Source organism: Thunnus albacares, chromosome 7 (genome assembly GCF_914725855.1).
Source record: "Thunnus albacares chromosome 7, fThuAlb1.1, whole genome shotgun sequence".
NCBI lineage: Eukaryota > Metazoa > Chordata > Actinopteri > Scombriformes > Scombridae > Thunnus > Thunnus albacares.
The window spans coordinates 21306422-21312458 of NC_058112.1; the positions used below are offsets into that span (position 1 = coordinate 21306422).

The following is a 6037-nucleotide window of genomic DNA, read 5'->3' on the forward strand; positions in this document are numbered from 1 at the left end:
TCAACTCAAACTGTTTGAGGAAACCGATTGCCTTGAACCATTTAAGTTTATTAACTCAAACAATTTAAGCATGAAAAATTCTTTCATTTGCATACAAGTAACTAAAGTATTTATTGTAAATAAAGTTAATAGTACCGATTCCACTGAGTTCATTGAACTTAAAACTAAGTATTTTAGACTCATATGTAGCATTTCTCCAAACTTATTAAAAATGTGTTAATAGAATTTATCTGAATTAAGTAAGACTAACTTAAATGGATCTTCTACACAAATGTTACCACTTAAGTTTCCTTTACCCAGTTATCTTCCACTAAAGCAAATTATATTCCAGTTGTGACAACTTTGTAGCTACTCAATTCATTTGAGGAAAGCGATTGCCTTAAACCTTTTAAATTGGATTAAAACAATGTAAACACACGTCATACACAACTTAAACAATTTATTTAGTTGAATGCTGAACACTCATAACTGAACACATAACATTTCAATGTAAAACATTTCAGTGTTCATAGTTCTTGAAAGGTAGTTTACGCCTCTCCATTTACTTTTGTTTTTCTTTAAAAAAGAAAAACATTGACATAAAATTTACATAAAACAATGATCGTGCATAAGACAGTTTTCACCTCTAAACCTGATTTAGAAATTTTTATTCAATTTGATGTTTTGATACCTTGTGCACTGGAGTAATAATATCCATAATTTTATACCATGACACTGGTGAATAAAAGACATAAAAAATAACCAAAAAACAAATAACAAAATATGATAATAAATGTATAAATTCATGTACATGTACAAATGCACAATGTACAAATAAATGTTATTTTCATGTAGTAAGGCAGAAAGTGTGAAGACACCACAGAAACAGTGCAAACACACATTGTAGTAAAAACTATTAAATCAAACTAGAACTCTTGTGACTAGTGACTTGTGACTGAAGTACCTGTTTCAACACACAATCAGAACTAAAAACAGTTTTTGGAATGCAAGCCAAATGATAATTTTTAGACATTTCTGACTATCAACAACAAAACCTGCTGACAACTTTACTCCAGCTCATTTCTCAAGGCCTGTAACTTGGGTTTGAGCTGCTGTCTCCCATCATGAGGATTAGAGGAAGAATACGTGGATGAACTCAAAGAGGACTTAGCTTCTCAGGAAAGCTCACAAATGGAGAGCATAGAGCAGTCCAACAAAATCACCAGTGAATCTGTCCAGATCTGTGAGACATTACAACCTGATCCTCGAGGACGACTGACACTTGGTGAGTTTCAAAGGGACTCCTGCTGGCACCTCCTCTTCATTGACCACTGCCAACAGAGCCACTGCTCCCTCTTAGGTTGCCTGCAACTCATCTTGAAAAGAGAATACATGTTCAGTGCATGTGAGTGTTATTCTACAAATCGTTGAGTTCATAAAAAGGCTAGTGATGAAAAAGAAAACATCACAGTACCATTGCGTCCAGATTTTTACATGCAAGTCAAAGCAATGTGTAAGCTTGAGCAAAGAAATGCTGGGCCATAATCCCATTATTATTCCATTAATATTAGTTCAGCAATGTGGTGTTTCATGTTTCACTGTATTAACATCTTATGCCAAGCTAAGAGTACAAGATTATTTATTAAAATTATTACCCTAAATTTGTCCTTCCATATAATGATAGGGGAGTTCTAGTTTGTCTTGTCACCAATGTTTAGCTCAGACAACTGAAGTGATAAGTTTTAAGTATAAGTAAGTGATAAGTAGTCTTTAATATCCTTTAGATATCAAAAGATAGAATGTAACAGGAGGATGAAAACATATGATCAGACTTGATGATGAACAACTAGATATTGTAAGACATATATTGTTCTTGTTGTGCTCTAAAGAAGTGCTGATGTGGTTCTGCTTGAGTATCACTTTAGATGTTCTGTTTGCTAGAATTCTTCATTAAGTTTGGTGTAACTCACTCTTACATTTAATTTAATGTAATTTATTTAATGAGTATCTCTTCATTTGGAATATAGTTTTATAACTTGGTAACATTTGATACAACAATGTATATCTCTGCCTGCCTGTAAATTACATAGTTTTGATGAACAATAGCAACCAGCTGTAATGAAAAAGAACTAACATTACCCACAATACAATTAAATCACAATATAAACCTCTAACTATTTCATTCATTCCTTTGTCCGATCTCAGTCTTATTGTTTACTTTAGGCTATTTCAGAATAAAGACAAGCACCATCTTCACACCAGTCTTGCAATTAATACAACAATATTATAACATTTAACAGTCAACATTCAGTTAAGCAAGGGGGAATACGGCATTTTCAGGGCTAGATAATGTGACACCCACAATACAGCAAAAATTAAGTGACGCACAGAAGTGCTCTAAAGGCAGCCAATAGGGTACACAGTAGAACGTAGAAGGCAATTTTTATATTCATCTGTGAGGTATTGAGCTATGAATATGGGAAAAGGAGAACACAAAAATACCTTGCAAGTTTTGGAGACCTCTGATGAATCCTCCTTTAAGTACAGCGGTAGGCTGGCCAGGGCTGCTGTTCTAGCTGCAAATGATGTTCTCATCCTGTTGCACAAACAAAGAGACCAAATTCATCTACAATATTCTGGGTCATGTTCATACCTTTGAAAATGCTTATAAATAATTTTATATGTCAAAGCTGACACAAATTTGTTCACATACATCAGGGATGTCCAAACTAAGGGCCACTGTAGGTGCATTTCAACCAAGCAGAGACACATGTGATTCCAGTGTGCCACATAACTATGAGGTCACGTGTCACTGTTTTTTGGAACACAAGCCTCCGCCCACGCCGGCCCTTTGTGGATAAGATTGGATACCACTGAATTTTACCACTTTTACCACTTATTTTGAAATATCATATGATGCATGAGGTGGGATGTATGAGGCAGAGGGCTTGGCCCCATGCGAGGACTCTACCTTCAGTAGCATCTAGTTTTGTTTTAGTGTGAAATTCAAACTCAGTTATTATCTACTGAGTAGACTAAAGATTCAATTAATATCCTCAACTAACTATCATATAGAACCCTTGACATGATTATATTTTGTATTAAAGGATGAAGGCATCTTAAGGTATTAATGACCTGGCCATATGTCTTTTAATGTTGATCAGCCTTCAACAATATCAGTGTTACTAACTTTGCCTCTTCCCCAGAGTTTTTGTGCCTTTTCGTCCCACAGGAAACTCCAAAGTCCGAGGGATGACGGCATGTTCCTGTGAGTGTCCTGCCTTGACACCCTCTCTGGCTGTTATTGCTATTACTATTAATAGTCATATCTCTGTTATTATTGTTGTTATTGTTGTTATTATGTTTCTCTGTGTCTCTCTCCCCCGCCTACCCCTCCTTTCTTCTTTCTCTCTCAACCCAACCGGTCAAGGCAGATGGCCGCTGATGTCACACGGCAGAAGTATTGGTTTTATTTGATTCCTTATATTTACATTTTTTTTGTATGCTGTGCTTTGATTTTGCATGATTTTCGATTGTGTTTAGAATAGTTTTTATTATTGTGCTTGCTTTTGTTTGTTGTTTGCATGCTTTTAGTTTGAATCCTGCCGTGTTGAGAATATTTACCTCCTGCCACTGATTGATAAACCTTTACACCTGTTTGAGCCCTTGTATTTGAAAGACTTTGAAATAACCCAATGGGAAAAGCGACTGCAGCCAATCCAGCCAAAGACGCGTCTAGAGGAGGGACTTAACACTCGGGACGCAAATAAAGGCCGGGAAAACCAACATGGTGGCGTGGAGGAAAAGAGAGAAATACACGAAGGAACCAGGAGTGGAAGATGGAGGAGCACGAGTCTGGAGGGAGGGCGGCAGAGGATGGGGAGCAGCAGTTAGCCCTGCCTGTGGTCGAGGTATGACCCAGGTGTGAGCAGCTTGGCCGTGGATAACATGAACCTCCCTCTCTCCCTTTGCGTACCTAGGGGCGCACCGTGGTGGAAGAGGGAGAGAGGGAGAAGGGCCGCAAGCTGCCTCGCCATGGTGACCTGAGACTGTGGGCGGGGTGACGCTCCCCAGCCCTCCAAAGCGGACCTCTAGATGGCCAGAGGACGTGCCAGAGAGAGCCGGAGCAGAGCCGATGTCATACAGCGTACTATGGCATGACACACAATGGGCAGTATTCCAACTCTGCCCAAAAGCGTGAGTACAAAGAGAATATGCTTGGGCTTAGTGCAGCGTCGTGTTCGTGAGGGCGAGTTACTGCTGATTGCTTGTGTCTTTAGTGAGCCAGTGGCCCGTGTAGAGTGGTGGCAGCTTCGAAAAGACAGAGTGGACGGCTGACGCACCTCCGCCACGAGGAAAGGGCCGGCATCTCCTCCACCCACGGAGCAACAGGGATTGGTCACCGTTCTGGGCTCACCAGGGCCTGCCACTCTGGTGGACTATTCCTCTTCCTCAAATTCGACTGTGTGCTACAGCATCAAGGACTCTTATCTGGGTTGAGCTTCTTTGAGTACATTTTTTCAGTAATTATTAGTTTTAGTAGTGTATTTATAGTTTTATTGTTTTTACAGCCTAGTTTTAATTTATTGTATGATCCTGGCAATAAATTAATCTTCGACTCAATATAGTTCTGTTGTCTTCCTTGGTTGCCACGCTGTTGCTCTCCACCCGATTTTTAACTTTAAAACAAACCCCCCCCTTCCTCTCTATTACACCCACCTAGAGCTTTTCCTTGCCGTTGTCGCAAGAGTGCTTGCTGATGGGGGAATTGTTGGGTCTCTAAAGAGTACGGTCTAGACATGCTCTATGTGAAAAGTTCCCTGAGAAAACTTTTGTTATGATTTGGTGCTATATAAATAAAATTGAATTCAATTGAATTTCCCTAGTAAGGACCACACCATCAACAAAATGCGTTTGGATGATTTATTAAGGAAAACAATTGATGTGTTTAGTTCTTCCAGTTGCTGACTGCGTTTTGGGGAAGCTTATGGGGAATCCGCCGCAGCACCCGGGCAACAGCGGAACCCCTCACGACCCTACGGAGGAGTGGAAGAATTGGGAAGAAACAGGAAGAGAAAAATAGGGTGGGGGGGGGGGGCAGAATGTGAGAGCGGAAGAAGAGGAGAGGGTTAGGTGGTATTTATAGGAATGCCGGAAGTGGCGTGGTTGAGGTGTGGTCCTGCTCCTGAAACTCCGCTTAATAGCTTTGATGTGAGGAATCAATGTTTTCTGGAAAGAATGTTTTCTGTTGCTAAGTCAGTAGTAGAAATTAACTCATTGCCCATAGGTAAATGTCCTGGACCAGATGGGTTTGGAGCTGAGTTCTACTAAGCGTTTCATGGGATTTTAACACCTTTCTTTTTCTTGCAAGAAAAACACTTTAAGCCCTTCTATGCACCAGTCAGGGAGAAAGTGGGTTGGTGTTGAATTGGATCCATAACAGTCTGTGTGCAGGATAAACACAGATCAGTGACACAGGTCAGCAGCTGCATCTCTACAGGACTAATGAGAGAACAGACCACAAGGGTCTTGATGATGTGGTATGTATGATAGGGTTAGGTTAAAGACAGAGCAAATAAGAGTCTGTGTGCAGGACAAATACAGGTTTACAGCTCATGTAATCAGCTAAAGGTCCATAAAGGAGTAATGACAGAACCATATGGTTTTTGTGGCTAGTGATAAAGTTAAAAACAGAGCAAATAAGGCGCTGTGTCAGAATTAACACAGATTTGTAGCTTCTTCATCATCAGCTATGTCCATAGTGGAGTGATGAGAGAACCATATGGTTTGTTGGTATGTGAATTCAGGTTAGATGACCAGCTGCAGCCCAACTCTTTTCTTAAAAGTTTACAAATGTATACTATTAGGGATATCAACTCCCTCTCAGTGACAGCATTGTGTGAGGTGATGCACATACAGCAGACAACTACCCTGACATACACACATATCAATTTCCTCTCACAGACATACCACCAACTGAAACTACCTAATTCAGAAACAAAACCCAGCAAATCGTAGTCTCCACATATCGAATCAAACAAAACCTAACAATATCCTG

At 39.8% G+C, this 6037-nt stretch overlaps 2 long non-coding RNA genes across 2 annotated transcripts; one reads left to right on the forward strand and one right to left on the reverse strand.

The window, feature by feature from the left end:
* Window positions 1–419: 419 nt before the first annotated feature.
* On the reverse strand, window positions 420–2587 carry LOC122986264. The gene is made up of 2 exons (XR_006404274.1): window positions 2482–2587; window positions 420–1355 (listed from the first exon to the last, which is right to left on the reverse strand). It is a non-coding gene; the product is annotated as an uncharacterized LOC122986264 (long non-coding RNA).
* A 1553-nt stretch (window positions 2588–4140) lies between these two features.
* Window positions 4141–4602, forward strand: LOC122986265. Its single transcript, XR_006404275.1, has 2 exons — window positions 4141–4176; window positions 4260–4602. It is a non-coding gene; the product is annotated as an uncharacterized LOC122986265 (long non-coding RNA).
* The last annotated feature ends 1435 nt before the right edge of the window (window positions 4603–6037 follow it).